The sequence below is a fragment of the Pseudophryne corroboree genome, chromosome 3 (assembly GCF_028390025.1).
Source record: "Pseudophryne corroboree isolate aPseCor3 chromosome 3, aPseCor3.hap2, whole genome shotgun sequence".
Taxonomy (NCBI): Eukaryota; Metazoa; Chordata; class Amphibia; order Anura; family Myobatrachidae; genus Pseudophryne; species Pseudophryne corroboree.
In genome coordinates, this window is record NC_086446.1 from 427,152,526 (window position 1) to 427,175,022 (window position 22,497).

The 22,497-nt window shown below is 44.7% G+C and overlaps 1 protein-coding gene and 1 long non-coding RNA gene across 6 annotated transcripts in view; one reads left to right on the top strand and one right to left on the bottom strand.

The window, feature by feature from the left end:
• Positions 1 to 22,497, bottom strand: part of LOC135055826 (uncharacterized) — a 158,248-nt gene that overhangs the window by 127,685 nt on the left and 8,066 nt on the right. For both annotated transcript variants that reach the window (XR_010243823.1, XR_010243822.1), the window contains exons 2-3: positions 14,362 to 14,466; positions 11,555 to 11,689 (exon numbers count right to left, since the gene is read on the bottom strand). This is a non-coding gene — a long non-coding RNA (uncharacterized LOC135055826). The remainder of the gene's footprint in view (positions 1 to 11,554; positions 11,690 to 14,361; positions 14,467 to 22,497) is intronic.
• DLGAP4 (DLG associated protein 4) overlaps positions 1 to 22,497 on the top strand; it is a 420,667-nt gene that overhangs the window by 22,774 nt on the left and 375,396 nt on the right. The window lies entirely within an intron of this gene.

Below are 22,497 nucleotides of genomic sequence, written 5' to 3' on the forward strand. Positions count from 1 at the left end.
TTGTCAGTGGACTGCTTCCGCTGTCACCCAAAGTTTTTGAACCTGTCAATGACTTCTGATGAATGCGCTCCAGGTGATGTTTAAGGGAGGATGTTCCTAGGTGGTTAACGTCCTTGCCCCTACTTATTACAGCGTGACAAAGGCAATACACGACTTGACACCTGTTGTCCGCATTTCTGTTAAAATAATTCCACACCGAAGAGCTGATTTTTTTGGTAATTTGACCAGGCATGTCAATGGCCATATTCATCCCACGGACAACAGGTGTCTCCCCGGGTGCCTGACTTAAACAAACCACCTCACCATCAGATTCCTCCTTGTCAATTTCCTCCTCAGCGCCAGCAACACCCATATCCTCATCCTGATGTATTTCAACAGTGACATCTTCAATTTCAATATCAGGAACTGGACTGTGGGTGCTCCTTCTAGCAATTGCAGGGGGCGTGCAAATGGTGGAAGGCGCCACCTCTCCCCGTCCAGTGTTGGGAAGGTCAGGCATCGCAACCAACACAATTGGACTCTCCCTGGGGATTTGTGATTTAGAAGAACGCACAGTTCTTTGCTGTGCTTTTGCCAGCTTAAGTCTTTTAATTTTTCTAGCTGGAGGATGAGTGCTTCCATCCTCATGTGAAGCTGAACCACTAGCCATGAACATAGGCCAGGGCCTCAGCCGTTCCTTGCCACTCCGTGTCGTGAATGGCATATTGGCAAGTTTACGCTTCTCCTCAGACGCTTTCAATTTAGATTTTTGGGTCATTTTACTGAACTTTTGTTTTTTGGATTTTACATGCTCTCTACTATGACATTGGGCATCGGCCTTGGCAGACGACGTTGATGGCATTTCATCGTCTCGGCCATGACTAGTGGCAGCAGCTTCAGCACGAGGTGGAAGTGGATCTTGATCTTTCCCTATTTTACCCTCCACATTTTTGTTCTCCATCTTTTAATGTGTGGAATTATATGCCAGTAATATATCAATAGCAATGGCCTACTATTCCGTACTGCTATATATATATATATATATATATATATATATATATACTTGTGGTCAGCAAAATTCTGCACTGTCCTCCTACTATAAACTGCGCACAACTACAATGCAGCATAGATATGGATAGTATACTTGACGACACAGAGGTAGAGCAATGGACTACTGTACCGTACTGCTATATATATATATATATACTGGTGGTCAGCAAAATTCTGCACTGTCCTCCTACTATATACTGCGCACAACTACAATGCAGCACATATATGGATAGTATACTTGACGACACAGAGGTAGAGCAATGGACTACTGTACCATACTGCTATATATATATATATATATATATATATATATATATATTTATAGAAAGTGAAGGAAAGGGCGCCTACTAGTGTCTAATAAAATTATATAAAAATATGAAATATAGAGCTGGTGTGATTGAGAACAGGATGCTACTTATCTGGCATAAACAGACTTTTGCTTCAGTCATAGGACCAGTATAGGTACATGAAAAAAGAAGAACAAAATAACATAGCGCGTACTGTTTTTACGCAATTTTCAATCTACAGATCAAATGAACCAATAATGGCCCTCATTCCGAGTTGATCGGTCGCAAGGCGAATTTAGCAGAGTTACACACGCTAAGCCTACGCCTACTGGGAGTGTATCTTAGCATCCTAAAATTGCGACCGATGTATTCGCATTATTGCGATCAAAAACTACTTAGCAGTTTTAGAGTAGCTCCACACTTACTCTGCCTGTGCGATCAGTTCAGTGCTTGTCGTTCCTGGATTGACGTCACAAACACACCCAGCGTTCGCTCAGACACTCCCCCGTTTCTCCGGCCACTCCTGCGTTTTTTCCGGAAACGGTAGCGTTTTCATCCACACGCCCCTAAAACGCTGTGTTTCCGCCCAGTAACACCCATTTCCTGTCAATCACACTACGATCGCCGGAGCGAAGAAAAAGCCGTGAGTAAAAATCCTATCTTCATAGCAAAGTTACTTGGCGCAGTCGCAGTGCGACTATTGCGCATGCGCACTAAGCGAAATTTCACTGCGATGCGATGAAAAATAACGAGCGATCAACTCGGAATGAGGGCCAATGTGTTATAAAAAACTTTCTGGGTAAAGGCAAATCCCAAAATTTAAAATCCACAGCCAGGGATTTTTTTAAAAGTTTTTCACAATATTTAATAAAACACATAAAACATAAAGGTAGAAGTAATGCGAGCGTACAAGATACGCAATTTTCCCCTGGGACTGATGCACCTGAACTTCCCTTATGGGCAGATAAGCTGTTTTAATACTTATTTTTTGTACGTTTGAATTTTTACTATTTATCTTGGATGTTTATGGAAAATCTGATGTATCCCATTCCTAATATGGACAGATAAGCTTGTCATTCATTTTATCTTGTACGCTCGCATTACTTCTACCTTTTATGTTTTATGTGTTTTATTAAATATTGTCAAAAACTTTTAAAAAAAATCCCTGGCTGTGGATTTTAAATTTTGGGATTTGCCTTTACCCAGAAAGTTTTTTATAACACATAATTGGTTCATTTGATCTGTAGATTGAAAATTGCGTATCTTGTACGCTCGCATTACTTCTACCTTTATGTTTTATGTGTTTTATTAAATATTGTGAAAAACTTTTAAAAAACTCCCTGGCTGTGGATTTTAAATTTTGGGATTTGCCTTTACCCAGAAAGTTTTTTATAACACATTATTGGTTCATTTGATCTGTAGATTGAAAATTGCGTAAAAACAGTACGCGCTATGTTATTTTGTTCTTCTTTTTTCATGTACCTATACTGGTCCTATGACTGAAGCAAAAGTCTGTTTATGCCAGATAAGTAGCATCCTGTTCTCAATCACACCAGCTCTATATTTCATATTTTTATATAATTTTATTAGACACTAGTAGGCGCCCTTTTCTTCACTTTCTAAAAATCTTTTTTATGTGTTTTCCAAGCACATATTTATTGCTTAAGGTTGCAGCCACTCTCACTCTAGAGGAAGTGTCACGCATTGTATACACTTGATTTTATATTTATTATTGGTAGTGCACTGTGACATCTGAGCGCCCCCGTTTCTATTTTCGACTACATATATATATATATATACTGATGGTCAGCAAAATTCTTTACTGTCCTCCTACTATATACTGCGCACAACTACAATGCAGCACAGATATGGATAGTATACTTGACGACACAGAGGTAGAGGAATGGACTACTGTACCGTACTGCTATATATATATATATATATATATATATATACCGATGGTCAGCAAAATTCTTTACTGTCCTCCTACTATATACTGCGCACAACTACAATGCAGCACAGATATGGATAGTATACTTGACGACACAGAGGTAGAGCAATGGACTACTGTACCGTACTGCTATATATATATATATATATATATATATACTGGTGGACAGCAAAATTCTGCACTGTCCTCCTACTATATACTGCGCACAACTACAATGCAGCACAGATATGGATAGTATACTTGATGACACAGTGGTAGAGCAATGGACTACTGTACCGTACTGCTATATATATATATATATATATATATATATATACTGGTGGTTAGCAAAATTCTGCACTGTCCTCCTACTATATACTGCGCACAACTACAATGCAGCACAGATATGGATAGTATACTTGACAACACAGAGGTAGAGCAATGGACTACTGTACCGTACTGCTATATATACTGGTGGTCAGCAAAATTCTGCACTGTCCTCCTACTATATACTGCGCACAACTACAATGCAGCACATATATGGAGCGTTTTCAGTCAGAGAACGTAGATATTTGCAGCACACTGAGCACAGATATTTGCAGCACACTGAGCACAGATATTTGCAGCACACTGAACACAGAAACTGAGAGAACGCAGCCATGTCCTCTCGCTCATCTCCAATGCACAAGTGAAAATGGCGGCGAAGCGCGGCTCTTTATATGCAATACGAATCTCGTGAGAATACGACAGCGGGATGATTACGTTCGGGCGCGTTCGTGTTAACCGAGCAAGGCGGGAAGATCCGAGGCTGGCTCGGACCCGTGTAAACCACGTGAAGTTCGGGGGGGTTCGGATCTCGAGAAACTGAACCCGCTCATCTCTAGTGATAACAGGTGTGACTTTGCTGTTTTTATTCTCTCCTGCTAAGCCTGCAAATGATCACATGAGAGCTTTTTGGGGTGGTGTTGTAAGACCTACCTGTGCATGCCGGCATATTTTGTGGTTCATAACTGCAGCCATCTGGCCTAAGTTTCCATTGATGCAGCACTTGTACCATTGTTACTAAGCTTGTGCTTACCTAATACATGCTTCTGAGTTAGGGAGAAGCCAGCATGATGGTCTTCAATCATTGTAACGCATTGCACGGTAAGAGGAAATTGCAATCACAGCATAGGACAGGACTTCAGAAGTATAAAAGGAACATTTGTTGCATGCTGATGCCATCAGCCAAGCCAGAAGTACTTCAGGAAAAATGTTTTGTGTGATTTATCTGTCAGTGTCCAGAAATTAAGTGAGAGAATAAACCTTGCGTCCTTGGGTGATGATGCAGCTGTTCTGCATACTGCTCTTTGATTTCTCTAACGTCCTAGTGGATGCTGGGGACTCCGAAAGGACCATGGGGAATAGCGGCTCCGCAGGAGACTGGGCACAAAAGTAAAAAGCTTTAGGACTACCTGGTGTGCACTGGCTCCTCCCCCTATGACCCTCCTCCAAGCCTCAGTTAGATTTAAGTTAGATTTTTGTGCCCAAACAAGACGGGTGCAGGCTAAGGGGCTCTCCTGAGCTGCTTAGTGTAAAAGTTTAAAGTAGGTTTTTTATTTTCAGTGAGACCTGCTGGCAACAGGCTCACTGCACCGAGGGACTAAGGGGAGAAGAAGCGAACTCACCTGCGTGCAGAGTGGATTGGGCTTCTTAGGCTACTGGACATTAGCTCCAGAGGGACGATCACAGGCCCAGCCATGGATGGGTCCCGGAGCCGCGCCGCCGGCCCCCTTACAGAGCCAGAAGAGTGAAGAGGTCCGGAAAATCGGCGGCAGAAGACGTCCTGTCTTCAATAAGGTAGCGCACAGCACCGCAGCTGTGCGCCATTGCTCTCAGCACACTTCACACTCCGGTCACTGAGGGTGCAGGGCGCTGGGGGGGGCACCCTGAGACGCAATAAAAAACCTTTGTTTGGCAAAAAATACATCACATATAGCTCCTGGGCTATATGGATGCATTTAACCCCTGCCAATTTTTCCATTAAAAAGCGGGAGAAAGGCCGCCGAGAAGGGGGCGGAGCCTATCTCCTCAGCACACTGGCGCCATTTTTTCCTCACAGCTCCGTTGGAGGAAGGCTCCCTGACTCTCCCCTGCAGTCCTGCACTACAGAAACAGGGTAAAACAAGAGAGGGGGGGGCACTAAATTGGCATATTAATATATACAGCAGCTATATTAGGGAAAAACACTTATATAAGGTTATCCCTGTATATATATAGCGCTCTGGTGTGTGCTGGCAAACTCTCCCTCTGTCTCCCCAAAGGGCTAGTGGGGTCCTGTCCTCTATCAGAGCATTCCCTGTGTGTGTGCTGTGTGTCGGTACGCTGTGTCGACATGTATGAGGAGGAAAATGATGTGGAGGCGGAGCAATTGCCTGTGTTAGTGATGTCACCCCCTAGGGAGTCGACACCTGACTGGATGGTCTTATGGAAAGAATTACGTGATAGTGTCGGCACTTTACAAAAGACTGTTGACGACATGAGACAGCCGGAAAATCAGTTAATACCTGTACAGGCGTCTCAAACACCGTCAGGGGCTATAAAACGCCCGTTACCTCAGGTCGATACAGACACTGACACGGACACTGACTCCAGTGTCGACGGTGAGGAAACAAACGTATTTTCCAGTAGGGCCACACGTTACATGATCACGGCAATGAAGGAGGTTTTGAACATTTCTGATACTACAAGTACCACAAAAAAGGGTATTATGTGGGGTGTGAAAAAACTACCCGTAGTTTTTCCTGAATCAGATGAATTAAATGAGGTGTGTGATGAAGCGTGGGTTTCCCCCGATAAAAAACTGCTAATTTCTAAAAAATTATTGGCATTATACCCTTTCCCGCCAGAGGTTAGGGCGCGTTGGGAAACACCCCCTAGAGTGGATAAGGCGCTCACACGCTTATCAAAACAAGTGGCGTTACCGTCTCCTGATACGGCCGCCCTCAAGGAACCAGCTGATAGGAAGCTGGAAAATATCCTAAAAAGTATATACACACATACTGGTATTATACTGCGACCAGCAATCGCCTCAGCCTGGATGTGCAGTGCTGGGGTGGCTTGGTCGGATTCCCTGACTGAAAATATTGATACCCTGGACAGGGACAATATATTATTGACTATAGAGCATTTAAAGGATGCATTTCTATATATGCGTGATGCACAGAGGGATATTTGCACTCTGGCATCAAGAGTAAGTGCGATGTCCATTTCTGCCAGAAGAGGGTTATGGACGCGACAGTGGTCAGGTGATGCGGATTCCAAACGGCATATGGAAGTATTGCCGTATAAAGGGGAGGAGTTATTTGGGGTCGGTCTATCGGACCTGGTGGCCACGGCAACGGCTAGGAAATCCACCTTTTTACCCCAAGTCACCTCGCAGCAGAAAAAGATACCGTCTTTTCAGGCTCAGTCCTTTCGTCCCCATAAGGGCAAGCGGGCAAAAGGCCACTCATATCTGCCCCGGGGCAGAGGAAGGGGAAAAAGACAGCAGCAGACAGCCTCTTCCCACGAACAGAAGCCCTCCCCCGCTTCTGCCAAGTCCTCAGCATGACGCTGGGGCCTTACAAGCGGACTCAGGCACGGTGGGGGCCCGTCTCAAGAATTTCAGCGCGCAGTGGGCTCACTCGCAAGTGGACCCCTGGATCCTGCAGGTAGTATCTCAGGGGTACAAATTGGAATTCGAGACGTCTCCCCCTCGCCGGTTCCTGAAGTCTGCTTTACCAACATCTCTCCCCGACAGGGAGGCGGTATTGGAAGCCATTCACAAGCTGTATTCCCAGCAAGTGATAATCAAGGTACCCCTCCTTCACCAGGGAAAGGGGTATTATTCCACGCTGTTTGTGGTACCGAAGCCGGACGGCTCGGTGAGACCCATTTTAAATCTGAAATCCTTGAACACTTACATAAAAAGGTTCAAGTTCAAGATGGAGTCACTCAGAGCAGTGATAGCGAACCTGGAAGAAGGGGACTATATGGTGTCTCTGGACATCAAGGATGCTTACCTCCATGTCCCAATTTGCCCTTCTCACCAAGGGTACCTCAGGTTTGTGGTACAGAACTGTCACTATCAGTTTCAGACGCTGCCGTTTGGATTGTCCACGGCACCCCGGGTCTTTACCAAGGTAATGGCCGAAATGATGATTCTTCTTCGAAGAAAAGGCGTCTTAATTATCCCTTACTTGGACGATCTCCTGATAAGGGCAAGGTCCAGGGAACAGTTAGAGGTCGGAGTAGCACTATCTCAAGTAGTACTACGACAGCACGGATGGATTCTAAATATTCCAAAATCGCAGCTGATTCCGACGACACGTCTGCTGTTCCTAGGAATGATTCTGGACACAGTACAGAAAAAGGTGTTTCTCCCGGAAGAGAAAGCCAGGGAGTTATCCGACCTAGTCAGGAACCTCCTAAGACCAGGCCAAGTGTCAGTACATCAATGCACAAGGGTCCTGGGAAAGATGGTGGCTTCTTACGAAGCGATTCCATTCGGCAGATTCCACGCAAGAACTTTTCAGTGGGATCTGCTGGACAAATGGTCCGGATCGCATCTTCAAATGCATCAGCGGATAACCCTGTCTCCAAGGACAAGGGTGTCTCTCCTGTGGTGGTTACAGAGTGCTCATCTCCTAGAGGGCCGCAGATTCGGCATTCAGGATTGGGTCCTGGTGACCACGGATGCCAGCCTGAGAGGCTGGGGAGCAGTCACACAGGGAAGAAATTTCCAGGGCTTGTGGTCAAGCTTGGAAACGTCACTTCACATAAATATCCTGGAACTAAGGGCCATTTACAATGCCCTAAGTCAGGCAAGACCTCTGCTTCAGGGTCAGCCGGTGTTGATCCAGTCGGACAACATCACGGCAGTCGCCCACGTAAACAGACAGGGCGGCACAAGAAGCAGGAGGGCAATGACGGAAGTGGCAAGGATTCTTCGCTGGGCGGAAAATCATGTGATAGCACTGTCAGCAGTGTTCATTCCGGGAGTGGACAACTGGGAAGCAGACTTCCTCAGCAGACACAATCTTCACCCGGGGGAGTGGGGACTTCACCCAGAAGTCTTCCACATGATTGTGAACCGTTGGGAAAAACCAAAGGTGGACATGATGGCGTCCCGCCTCAACAAAAAACTGGACAGGTATTGCGCCAGGTCAAGGGACCCTCAGGCAATAGCTGTGGACGCTCTGGTAACACCGTGGGTGTACCAGTCAGTGTATGTGTTCCCTCCTCTTCCTCTCATACCAAAAGTACTGAGAATCATAAGAAGGAGAGGAGTAAAGACTATACTCGTGGCTCCGGATTGGCCAAGAAGGACTTGGTACCAGGAAATTCAAGAGATGCTCACGGAAGACCCGTGGCCTCTACCTCTAAGAAAGGACCTGCTCCAGCAGGGACCATGTCTGTTCCAAGACTTACCGCGGCTGCGTTTGACGGCATGGCGGTTGAACGCCGGATCCTGAAGGAAAAAGGCATTCCGGATGACGTCATCCCTACCCTGATCAAAGCCAGGAAGGATGTGACCGTACAACATTATCACCGTATTTGGCGTAAATATGTTGCGTGGTGCGAGGCCAGGAGGCCCCTACAGAGGAATTTCAACTGGGTCGATTCCTGCATTTCCTGCAAACAGGACTGTCTATGGGCCTCAAATTAGGGTCCATTAAGGTTCAAATTTCGGCCCTGTCAATATTCTTCCAAAAAGAACTAGCTTCTGTTCCTGAAGTTCAGACGTTTGTCAAGGGAGTACTGCATATACAGCCTCCTTTTGTGCCTCCAGTGGCACCTTGGGATCTCAATGTAGTTTTGGGATTCCTAAAATCACATTGGTTTGAACCACTCACCACTGTGGACTTAAAATATCTCACATGGAAAGTGGTAATGCTGTTAGCCCTGGCTTCAGCCAGGCGTGTTTCAGAATTGGCGGCTTTATCCTATAAAAGCCCTTACTTAATTTTTCATACGGACAGGGCAGAATTGAGGACTCGTCCTCAATTTCTCCCTAAGGTGGTTTCAGCTTTTCACTTAAACCAGCCTATTGTGGTGCCTGCGGCTACTAGGGACTTGGAGGATTCCAAGTTGCTGGACGTAGTCAGGGCCCTGAAAATATATGTTTCCAGGACGGCTGGAGTCAGAAAATCTGACTCGCTGTTTATCCTGTATGCACCCAACAAGCTGGGTGCTCCTGCTTCTAAGCAGACGATTGCTCGTTGGATTTGTAGTACAATTCAGCTTGCACATTCTGTGGCAGGCCTGCCACAGCCAAAATCTGTAAAAGCCCATTCCACACGGAAGGTGGGCTCATCTTGGGCGGCTGCCCGAGGGGTCTCGGCTTTACAACTTTGCCGAGCAGCTACTTGGTCAGGGGCAAACACGTTTGCTAAATTCTACAAATTTGATACCCTGGCTGAGGAGGACCTGGAGTTCTCTCATTCGGTGCTGCAGAGTCATCCGCACTCTCCCGCCCATTTGGGAGCTTTGGTATAATCCCCATGGTCCTTTCGGAGTCCCCAGCATCCACTAGGACGTTAGAGAAAATAAGAATTTACTTACCGATAATTCTATTTCTCATAGTCCGTAGTGGATGCTGGGCGCCCATCCCAAGTGCGGATTGTCTGCATTACTTGTACATAGTTATTGTTACAAAAATCGGGTTATTGTTGTTGTGAGCCATCTTTTCAGAGGCTCCTTCTGTTATCATGCTGTTAACTGGGTTCAGATCACAAGTTGTACGGTGTGATTGGTGTGGCTGGTATGAGTCTTACCCGGGATTCAAAATCCTTCCTTATTGTGTACGCTCGTCCGGGCACAGTATCCTAACTGAGGCTTGGAGGAGGGTCATAGGGGGAGGAGCCAGTGCACACCAGGTAGTCCTAAAGCTTTTTACTTTTGTGCCCAGTCTCCTGCGGAGCCTCTATTCCCCATGGTCCTTTCGGAGTCCCCAGCATCCACTACGGACTATGAGAAATAGAATTATCGGTAAGTAAATTCTTATTTTTTAAGCAGAGGCTATACCACTGTGACCAGTCATCTCCCTGGTAACATTGTTGGTCCACAGGTCTTCACAAAGGTGACACCTATCTCTTATCACCTGAAGGATATTTCTCAGCAGCCACCACACTCTCCTGATAGCATCACTTACCTCAATAACATCAGCCACAGTCCATAGTACTGTCATACATATGGTTTATCATTCAACTACTGATAAGGCAGTTTCCCTCAATTGTGAAAATTTCAGCCCCACTGTACTTTGTTTTTGCACTTTCATCCCCCATAGCCAAATAAGGCCATCACACTGAAGATCCACTCAATGTCTAGCAAAACAATGTAAAGTCTATGGGTAGTTAATTAGAAATATGTTGTACATCTCAGACAAAATAACCTTGATACTAAATCCTTACCAGGGCTGCATAGCCAATCACTGTTGTTGATAAATATATGTGCCCCAGCACATTTCACATTGCTGTTAAAAGTTTTGGCCAGTAATTTTTTTTTTTTTTACACCACTGCCCGCAATTCATAGAAAATTGTGTCTTCACACACCACCCACTTAACATGAGAAGTGGGGAAATGTGGCAGGGTTACCGACTCTTCCAAGACTAATCAGGGTTCTCTGATCCAGATTTGTGTGTCTCATGAAATTCAGGGGGAGTGGACAAGCATGGCCCATATTACATCCAACTTGCCTACTTTAATAATCTCCTCCCTGAAAGAATCCTGAAGAGAAACATAGAGATACAGGTGACTAGTGATGGGGGTAGGGGAAGACTATTTACCTCATCGAAGAAACGCCGGTGCCAAAATTACACTATTATCATATAGAAACAAGGAATTTGACGGCAGATAAGAACCACTTTGCCCATCTAGTCTGCCCATTGTCTAACCTTATTATTACCACAAATCCTTTGTGATCCTTATTTCTTTATAAGGATGTCCTTGTGCATGTTTCATTTGCTCTTCTATCTTAGCCTCTACCAACTTTAATGGGAGGCTACTCCACTTGACCACTACCCTTTTTGTGAAGTAATTTTCCTCATGTTTCCCTTGAACCTATCTACCTCCAGTTTCAGTCCATGTCCTCGTGTTCTAACTCCATCCTGGACCTTGTTGTAATCCTTGATGTATTTAAAAGTTTCTGTCTCTGATTTTGCATTTTTTGCATTAGACTGTAATTGCCACACTCTTGACCAATCCTCTAGTCTACCTAGATGATCAATCATTTGTTTTACCCCTCCTGGTGTGTCTGTCCTGTTGCATAAATTTTTTGCAATCTTACCAATAAAGATTTCAAAAAGCACTGTTCCAGTCAGTACGCTGGCCCCCTTCTCAGACCATAATTCCAAGTACTATACTAGGAAGTGGGCAGGACGTGGGAGGAGGGCCCACTCTTCCAGGAGCCCTGGGGACTTTCCTAAAAATTGCAAGTATCGTGAAAGTTCAGGGAAAATAGGTATGTATATAGAAGAACGTAGCTGATTTGTTAACATTGAATATATAATTACTTCCGTTATTTCAGGCATATTATATAACATTATTAAACCGACAGGGCAGTTACAAAGTCTTTGTGCAACTTTAACCATTAATAACTTTGGATACACATGATAGAAGCATATATTGCTTTCAGATCCTTCAACTGATTGAAGCTACCATCCTTAGAAGAAAAGATAAACTTGCATGGGATAAAGGCTAAACCATTAAGTTAAATGATCAGCCAAGGAAAAATTCTATGGGCCGGATGTAATGAACTCCGAGTTGGCCGGATGTGCGGGTTCCCGGACAAACTGGGATGTTTTTGTTGAAGTGGCAATTATTTACAAGGTATGATTTTGCCTTGTACTTGTGTGCCACTTTAAAAAAAAATGAGAGTTCGTCCGAGAACCCGAACTTCCGGCCAACTCGAACTTCATAACACCCGGCCCCTTATGTAAATCAGAAAATATTTTGTGCTCTATATACACAGAGCTGTAACTAGGGCTGTATGAGAGGGGCAGCTGCCCAGAGCACAAGACTCAGAGGCACTGAGAATTAATATTTTAAGTTTATTTGATTACAATATTCTAGTTATGGCTCTGTGTGCACTTAAAACAAATATACAGTATACCGGTAACTATTTTATAAGGGATTTGATAAATATGTAAGAACAGTTGTTTACATCAATAAGGGTGTTAATAAGACATGCTATGGATCTCTTTGTAGGCAGTGGAGAAAATAAAGACCATAACATAACAACTTGCAATTTCTCAGAACAAATTAGTAAGTAAGCATTTTACAACAGAATCACAAGCAAGGCTAAGGGTGGGTACACACGGTAAGGCTAATATTGGCTAATATATCTTACACTATTTCCCTGAGGGTCTGAACAAACCAAATAGTGCATACACATGGTAAGATATAGCAAAAGATTTATCACAATAGGATTTAGCACTAGATATAGCATAAGATATGGCTTCTCACTTTATTGTGATGACACAAATTGGATACAGTATCGTACATTACATGCACACAATATGCTCTAGATAGTGTACTACCTAGCCAAAATTGAGCTGCATGTTCATCCAATATAGAACATCGGATCCGACCGACTGTGCGATGCTTTTGCACCCGTGCGGGTTGGGGGGGGGGGAGGGCCTGACATGCAGGGCATCCCCCCACATGTCTGAGAATCTGATCGTAATTGTGCTAAATTTAGCACATCAACGATCAGCTCTGAATCACCCCCCATGTCGCATACAATATAGTGCATACACACGGTGCAATATAGCCAGATAGTGTATGATACAGCTCAAAAAATCACACCGTGTGCACCCAGCTTAAGGGGAAGCAAGAACATCTCACTAAAACCAATTATACTACAGTATATGCAGTATGTGTGTTTGACTCAATGAGGATGTGAACTGATAAGCTTGCTGTTTCAACCACCAAAATGTCTGCATCCAGTGTGTGTACGAAATAGGTATGTTTTAATGATTTTCTTTTAGAATTACTGGGATAACTGTGATTATTTTTGGTTCCCTTGTGCCTACCAAACAGATGGGTATGGATCACAGGGTACCCAAATTAGGTTGACAGTCATTAGGTCGACCACTGTTGGTCAACATGGCAACCGCAGAAGTAAATAGGTCAACATGGTCAAAAGGTCGACGCTGGAAAAGGTTGACAGGGACAAAAGGTTGATACAAATAAGGTAAGCACAACATTTTGCCTTTTTTTTGGTGTTGTTTTTCTGCATCAAAGCAGGTGGAGCCCCAGTTATTGTACCGCATCCCGTTGCATGGCAAAAGAACTTTGAGCAAGGTCCCTCGCTCCGCTTCCGCCGCACTTGGCATAAGTTACTATTCCCAATCGTAGTCCATGTGGATGGAAAATTATGAAAAAGTTAAAAAAATTACCCCCCAAAAAATGTGTCGACCATATGTGTCGACAATTTGCACCTGTCGACCTTTTGTACCTGTTGATCATAAGCACTGTTGACCTTTTACATGCCGACCTAATGACCATTTTGACCTTTTGTCCATGTCGACCTAATGCATGTTGACCATTAGCAGTCGACCTATTGACTGTCTACCTAATTAAGGTCGACCTATCATCCAGATATCCAAACAGATACTATGAGGTTAATAAGTGAATTTCATATAAGATAATAATACCAAAGTGGCCCCTATTTTAGGACAGATGTCACTACTTGTTATCGCATATGCTATATTTGTGTTAACGTGACATATGTTTTGCACATTGGCCTTCTCGGGATGTGTGTTTCTTGTCTCAGTCAGTGTCAGATTAAATACCAGTTATGAAACTGTTAAATTGCCACTGTCGATCACTGATACAGTGTTTGTATACGCCTATGGTTTATTATACTCAATAAAGATTTTATGAATGAGAGATCATCCAGCCAATAAGAATCTTCCATCTGTTCCCAGATACCTCATTGGTAAATGTGTTTTCCTCTCACTCATCTCTGCATTTTACTCATGTCATTTCTCCCCTGTGCAGCATGTGACTCGTCTGAGTGTGAAAGGCTTATTGCTAACTAAACGGTTTTCAGCAAATCCAAATATGGCAGAGAAAGGCTGCAGTAATTACCTTGAATCAGGGAAAGGGGGATGGAACTGAATCTTGCAATCTTATCCAGTAACAGAATAGTATGTTAACCATCGCTTTTTTTTCTGTAGTGTCCTGGGAGCAGTACTGTAGGTGGATTACAGTTTTATTTTACATAAATGTATTAAACTGTTAACTGCAAAACAATTAAATACACTGTAGAGCAGTATACATTTCGTTGTGATAATGTAAACACACATACACATAGACATTTCCAGTGTCTTTTGGGGTAATTCTGCCCCTGGCAAGATTATGTCACCAGCAAAAGGTAATTCTGCTTTATAATGAGCTAGTAATATTTGTGCCTTGTACAGGAATGTGACAATTATTGCAGTTTAACAGCTTAAGTTATTATACTGTTTTTTTTTTTTTTTTTTTGACAACTCCATGGTTCTATTTTTCTGTATACAGAATGGGTTGGGTATAAAATCCCAGCAATTGGGATACTAACAGTCAGAATACCGACAGGGGGATCCTGACGATCAGAGGGGGTAATTCCAAGTTGATCGCAGCAGGAATTTTTTTTGCAGTTGGGCAAAACCATGTGCACTGCAGGGGGGCAGATATAACATGTGCAGAGAGAGTTATATTTGGGTGTGGTGTGTTCAATCTTCAATCTAAATTGCAGTGTAAAAATAAAGCAGCCAGTATTTACCCTGCACAGAAATAAAATAACCCACCCAAATCTAACTCTCTCTGCAAATGTTATATCTGCCCCCCCCCCCCCCATGCAGTGCACATGGTTTTGCCCAACTGCTAAAAAATTTCCTGCTGCGATCAACTTGGAATTACCCCCAGAATCCCAATAGACTGCAGTAAGTATTTTTATCCTAAACTTAACTTCCCCCTCCCACAGCCTTACCCTAACCATCCCCTTCCACAGCCTAACCCTATCGGTCCCCTCCCCCCCGCAGCCTAGCCCTAACCCTCCCCATAGTGCCTAACCCCAACCCCTTGTACTACCCTCTGGAATCCATTTGGATTCTGACCCTCGGAATCCTGACCACTATCCTGCAGAATAATACTTTCCCTGGAACTCTTATGCTTACAAAAAAAAACTGTCACAGTGTTGATTGTTCCAAGGTAAGAACCACTAGGCTAGGACATGACCAGCTAAGCCACTTAGACCTGAGAAGACTGGTTGTAAGGGAAAAAGCTGAAGTTGATGGGTTGGAGACGGTAGAATCGTGAAAACTTGAAGTTCTAAACACCCAAACAAAACAAAACTTTTTGAAGAACCAGCAGAGGCACAAAATGATTATTTTGCTCATGCAAATAAAGGTAGATGATTGGTAGTCTTAATTGACTTAATTGACTGCACTGATTGATTCAATAAATTGCTGAAACCCTGCTCACAATCAACTGCAGAAACACTGTGCGTTAATTACCAGAGGGTGCACTTTTCCTCAAGAGGCTGCGAGGAAATGTGCACCCTTGAGATTTAACACACAGGGGAAAGCCATAGGCTCCTGCATTTTTACAAAGAGTTTAGGTTTTACTGTTCAGGGTAAATGATAAATAATTGAATAACTCCAGACGTGAAACCAGGAATTCCCCCCCCCCCCCCCCCCCGCAAAATAACCCTACATCAGGTCATGCCCCACAGCATCTGCTTCCAACATCTTTGTAAAGGATAGGATTCTGTGTGCCGAGAGCCAGGGTCGGACTGGCACTTCTGGTAAATGCCAGAAGGATCCGATGGGCTGGTGGGCCTGTCTGGTTCTCAGAGAGCCGGGAAGGCCGGGCACAGTGCAGCTCCCGGCTATCTGGTTTGTCCACCGCTGCTTCCGCCCTTAGTAAGCAATATGGGGGCGCTTTCCTCTAGGGATCAGGTTTCAGATTGTGCACTTGAATTATACATTATACATATGTTACATTATACTACACAGGACTATATTTTTGCTACAGTGCATTGCTGTTATTAATCTGGTACATTATGTATGCACTAGCAGTATTTATTATATATATATTTATCAAGGGGCCCAAACCATGCCATTGCTAATGTTTAGCCAAGACTCTAAGCGTAGGCCCCTAACAGTTCATTTACCCCATGAGTCCTTCACGTACCAGTCCCACGCTGTCCCAGACAGACTCGATGATGTTGAGATCAGGGCTCTGTGGGGGCCAAATCATCACTTTCCAGACTTCTTGTTCTTTTTTACGCCGAAGAGAGTTCTTATTGACATTGGCTGTATGTTTGGGGTCGTTGTCCTGCAGCAGAATAATTTGGAGCCAATCAGATGTTTCCCTGATGGTACTGCATGATGGATATGAGCCTGACTATATTTCTCAGCATTGAGGACACCATTAATCCAGAGCAAATCCCCAACTGCATTTGCTGAAATGCAGCCCCAAACTTGCAAGAAACCTCTACTATGCTTCACTGTTGCCTTCAGCAGTCATTATTGTACCACTCTCTAAGCCCTGTGGTGAACAATCTGCCTTCTGTTGCAACCAAATATTTCACATTTTGACTCATCAGTCCAGAGCACCTGCTGCTATTTTTCTGCACACCAGTACCTATGTCTTCGTGCATAGTTGAGTTGCTTGGTCTTGTTTCCATATCAAAGGTATGGCTTTTTGGCTGCAATTCTTCCATGAAAACCACTTCTGGCCAGACTTCTCCGAACAGTAGATAGGTGAATTTGGGTCTCACTTGTTTTTACCAGTTCTGAGCTGACGGCACTGTTGGACATCTTCCAATTTCAAAGGGAAGTGTCCTTGATCTGATGCACTCATTTTTCTTGTCCAACCACTGCATCTACGGTCCTCAATGCTGCCCATTTCTCTGTGCTTCGGTGCTGAGAAATACAGGCAGGTACTTATCCATCATGCAATACCATCAGGGAAGCATCTGATCGGCTCCAAATTTATTCTGCAGCAAGTCAACGACCCCAAACACACATCCAATGTCATTAAGAACTATCTTCAGCGTAAAGTAGAACAAGGAGTCCTTGAAGTGATGATATGTAGTCCCCACAGAGCCCTGATCTCAACATCATCGAGTCTGTCTGTGATTACATGAAGAGACAGAAAGATTTGAGCAAGCCTACATCCACAGAAGATCTGTTGTTAGTTCTCCAAGACGTTCTGCCGAGTTCCTTCAAAAACTGTGCAAGTGTACCAAGAAGAATTAATGCTGTTTTGAAGGCAAAACGGTGGTACACCAAATATTGATTTGATTTGGATTTCTCTCCTGTTCATTCACTTTGCTTTTTTGTTACTTGATAAAACTTAAGTATAATATTTCCGAGGGTCCACAAATTAAATTAGTTAAACTTTTCATCCAGCAAATTTTTTTATCCGTATAAAAATGTATTAAAAATTCATCCTATGCAACTTAAGACAATATCATACAATATAAAGTACAGAACAGGTAGGTTATTTGTCCCCTTTATACAAGGGATAATAAAGATATCGAAGTACTATTATTCAGACTGAATTTATCTTTAACCCAGCGCATTTCGGGGGTCATTCCGAGTTGATCGCTCGCTAGCAGTTTTTAGCAGCTGTGCAGACGCTATGCCGCCGCCCACTGGGAGTGTATTTTAGCTTAGCAGAAGTGTGAATGTTTTTATCGCAGAGTGCCTGCAAAACTTTTTTATGTAGTTTCAGAGTAGCTCAAAACCTACTCAGCGCTTGCGATCACTTCAGACTATTCAGTTCCGGATTTGACATCATACACCCGCCCAGCGTTCGCCCAGCCATGCCTGCGTTTTCCAAGGCACGCCTGCGTTTTTCCGAACACTCCCTGAAAACGGTCAGTTGCCAACCAGAAACGCCCACTTCATGTCAATCACTGTGCGGCAACCAGTGCTACTGGAATGCATCGCTAGACCCTGTGCAAAACTGCAGCGTTCGTTGTGCCCGTATGTCGCGCGTGCGCATTGCGCCGCACACGCATGCGCAGAACTGCCTTTTTTTAGCCTGATCCTTTGTATTTATCTAGACTTTTCACTGAATAGTAATTCTATAATGGTGATTGATAGTGCACCACGTGACAGTGATTAACTAATATTTAGCCGGTCCCCTTTTCAGGAGATGTAGGACCGATATGATGTCTAGCTAAAGTCCAATTGCTTTGATCAAAGAGTGCAATATAGTGGAATCCAGTCTGTGTGTGAATATATATATATTTCTATATACAACAATAGGGGCGGGATGTACTATAAGACATCGCCGCCCCTCGCCAACTACCGCAGCAATACTAATCGCATATGTACTAACATATGCGATTAGTATCGCAATGCGGTATAGGAGGCCCCCCGCGATGATGTCTGTGGTGGTCTGCGGGGGTCGGCGGGGGTCAGCAGAGGTCTCCGTCACCTCCCAGAGCCGGGAGGTGACGTGCGCAGGGAGTCCCCGGGCTCCTCCTCCTCCCCCCTGCAGCCGGAAGGAGACAAGGCTGTGCTGCAGGAGAGAAGGAGGAGGGGGGCCGCACCAGCAGCCTCTCAGGTATGCCGGGGGGAAGGGGGGTCGTCATGAGCGTCGCGGGGCGGCAGCGGGATGTGGCGGGATCCGGCAGCGGCGGTAAGAGTCCCATAGGCTTCTATAGGGTATTGCCATAAAAAGATGGCGATACCCTATGGGGTGAAAACGCGGCGGTCGGGGGTTAGTACATATGAAAATGCGGTAAAACGGGTGTTTTACCGCATTTTCCCTTTAGTAAATCCCGCCCTAGGTGAACTGGCGCCTGAGGGTTGAGTCAACACCCTGTGTTACAAAAGGCACTTATGATTCACACCTTTAAGAGTCAAAACATGGTGGCAACATGTTCCATCATAAAATTTATTATATATACATAAAAACACGTTCAAAGTCCATGGTTCATTTGTAAAAGGAGTAATAAGTCGCTCCACACTTAGTGTATTTCCGTTTAAGATGTCTCCTCTTTTTCTTCAATATATATTCCGAGGTGACATCATAAAGGAAGAACAAGAACACCAAACGCGTTTCGTCTTATTATAGTCACTCAACCCTCAGGCGCCAACTCACCTATTGTATATTTCTTTTGTCAGTTCCTCCTAGCAAGTAACTTAGGTGAATTAGGCTGCCAGTCATAAATCTTTATCACCACATTAGTTATACTCAAATATCGCAGAGAGAGAGAGAGTATTGTTTGAATATATATATTTCTATTAGTGGGTTTAATGCATCATTTTCTATAAAGACATATTTATACACATCTTTTTTATCACTTAGCACCTCGGCATTTGTGTACGTAGAATTATATGTAGGTTACCATGATGTGAGTTTAAAGGAATGCGTCTAATTTGCCGGCTGACGGCATCCCGATGGTCAGGATACCGATGCCGGAATCCCGCCAGCCGACAATGCCAACCGGAATCCCCGCGCAACAGGACTATTCCCACTCGTGGGTGTCCACGACACCCATAGAGTGGGACTAGATCCCTGAGCCCGCAAAGGGACTCTTTACACTTGCCTCGCTGTCGACATTCTGGCGGGCGGGATGTCGCTGTTGGAATATTGACAGCCGACATCCTGTCTGCCGGTAAATCATACTGAATCTGAGTGTAAGCGTAAATGAAACAGATAATGGTCAATAAAGAGATGTAGAGCTACAAAAACACAAAGGGCCTGATTCAGAGGTTACGCTCACAGCGGATCTGCAAAAATGTTCTAATGGTGCCGCCGTGGGGCTTTGTACAGAGACGCCCACTGACGGTGTCTCTGATCCACTGTTTGTGTACAAAGACGCATCATCCAACACTGGGCAATCCTATGTTTGCTCAGAATGTCCGAAGAAAGTAAGCCGCTAGACCCTTTAGAGTGGCATCCTTATTCGCAGTTGCCAGCTCAGACACTCCCCTTATGTCTGCATTTGAAAGCCAACCCCAGTTACCTCCCACAAAGCTCACTATCTGCCATTCACTCCCCGCGTTCTCTGTTTCTAATAAATCGTGCGCAGTATGACTCTGAAATATGCGCTGTACAAAATACAATGCCCAACTGTGCTAACATCTGCATTGCATCCACCTTTCTAAGGTCCTGTCTGTTCACATAATTGAGCCTTTTTTACATCTGTGCTTGTGCAAAGCCATAGGGCTGGTGCAAGTTTTGAAGGTGATATCCTTGGTGGCATATATGGATGCGCCAATCTGTATTATAGCGTGCACGAGAAGGTCTTTGTAGCAGCATTTGCTTAAAGTTGCAGATGGTGGACCACCATAGACGCTGCTGTGACCTCCCCTGAATCGAACTTTTTGCACCAGTCATCGAATATTAGAAATGAAACAACTTAGCCACTCATCCATATGAGCAAATTGAACACAATTAGAAATGTCCATGGGTAGGCAGCTTTACCTAAGAGTGAATGTCAAACTTTGGAGAGCTTAATTAGGAACCTAACGTATTACAACACCCTCCACACCCTGGTATCTGGATAGTAGGTTGATGGATTAGGTCGACAGTCAATAAGTCGATCACTATTGGCCAACATTGACCAGGAAAAGGGTCGAAAAGGAGATTTATGGTAGACTTACCATTGTTAAATCTCTTTCTGCGAGGTACACTGATTCCACACGGAAAACATCAGGGTGTAGAGATGGATCTTGATCCACAGGCACCAACAGGCTAAAGCTTTAGGGGGCCTCCTCTATAACCCCTCCTCCAGGCACTGGAGCTCAGTTTCGTTAACCAGTCCAATGCAGGAGTAGGTAAAAGAGAAGGCAGATGTCCGTCACATAGAACCACGTTCTCAAGAGAGGAGAAGGGACCAGCGGCTAATGCCATACAAACCCATAGACGCTTGGTGCATCAGGGCACACGCCCTGTGGAACCAATGTACCTCACAGAAAGAGATTTTTCAATGGTAAGTCTACCATAAATCTCCTTTTCTGCAGCTGGGTACATTGGTTTCCACAGGGAAAACATCGGGGATGTCCTAAAGTAGTATTTCTTGTTTGAACTTCCGTAGCATCCTGGGCAGGAGTGACACTGGAGGGAACACGTATGGCAGCTGAAAGTTCCATGGAATTGCCAATGCATCCACGAATGCTGCTTGAGGATCCCTGGTTCTTGATCCAAAGACTGGAACTTTGCGATTGTGTCGAGACGCCATCAGGTCTTCATCTGGTAGTCCCTACTTGTCCATTGGGAGTTGAACGACTTCCTGAGGAAGACTCCACTCTCCGGCATGCACGTCCTGCTGACTGAGGAAATCCGCTTCCCAGTTGAGGACACCCAGAATGAACAACAAAGGATTTTTGACACTTCCATCATTGCCAAGCGGCTTCGAGTGCTGCCTTGATGATTTAGGTATGCCACCATGGTGGCGTTGTCTGACCATACTTGAACAGGCCTGTCCTGTAACATAGGCAGGGAGAGAGACAAAGCATTGAACACTGCCCACAATTCCCAAATGTTTATCGGGAGGAGTGATTCCTCCTTGGTCCACCAACCCTGGAAAAAGTGTTGCTCTAACACCACGCCCCATCTCATCAGACTGGCGTCCGTAGTCAGTAGGACCCAGTTGGGGATACAGAAGGGACGACCCCTGCTTAACTGCTGGTCCTGTAGCCACCAGGTTAGCGACAGACGAACCTCCGGAGTCCAAGAGATCATGTGAGATATGATCCGATGAAGTAGGCCATCCCACTTGGAAAGGATTAACCTCTGCAGAGGGTGGGAATGAAATTGAGCATACTTTACCATGTCGACACCAGCAGGCCTAGTACTTGCATCGCCGAGTGTATGGACACTCTTGGGTGAGAGAGGAAGTATCTGATCCTGTACTGAAGCTTCAGGACCTTCTCTGGAGACAGAAACAGCCATTGACTGTGTGTGTCCAGCAGTGCCCCCAGGTGCACCATACTCCGAGCAGGGACCAGCGAGGACTTCTTCCAGTTGATAAGCCACCCGTGGGCCTGACGGAAGTTTACCATCCGTTGTAGATGACTGAGGAGGACATTGTGGGAGGTTGCAAGGATCAGCAAGTTGTCCAGATATGGCACGATCCTTACTCCCTGGCGACGGAGATGAGCCATCATCACGGCCATAACCTTGGTGAAGATCCGAGGAGCCATGGCCAGTCCAAAATGGCAGAGCCTGGAACTGATAGTGAAGGCTGCCAATAGCAAACTGCAGATATTGCTGATG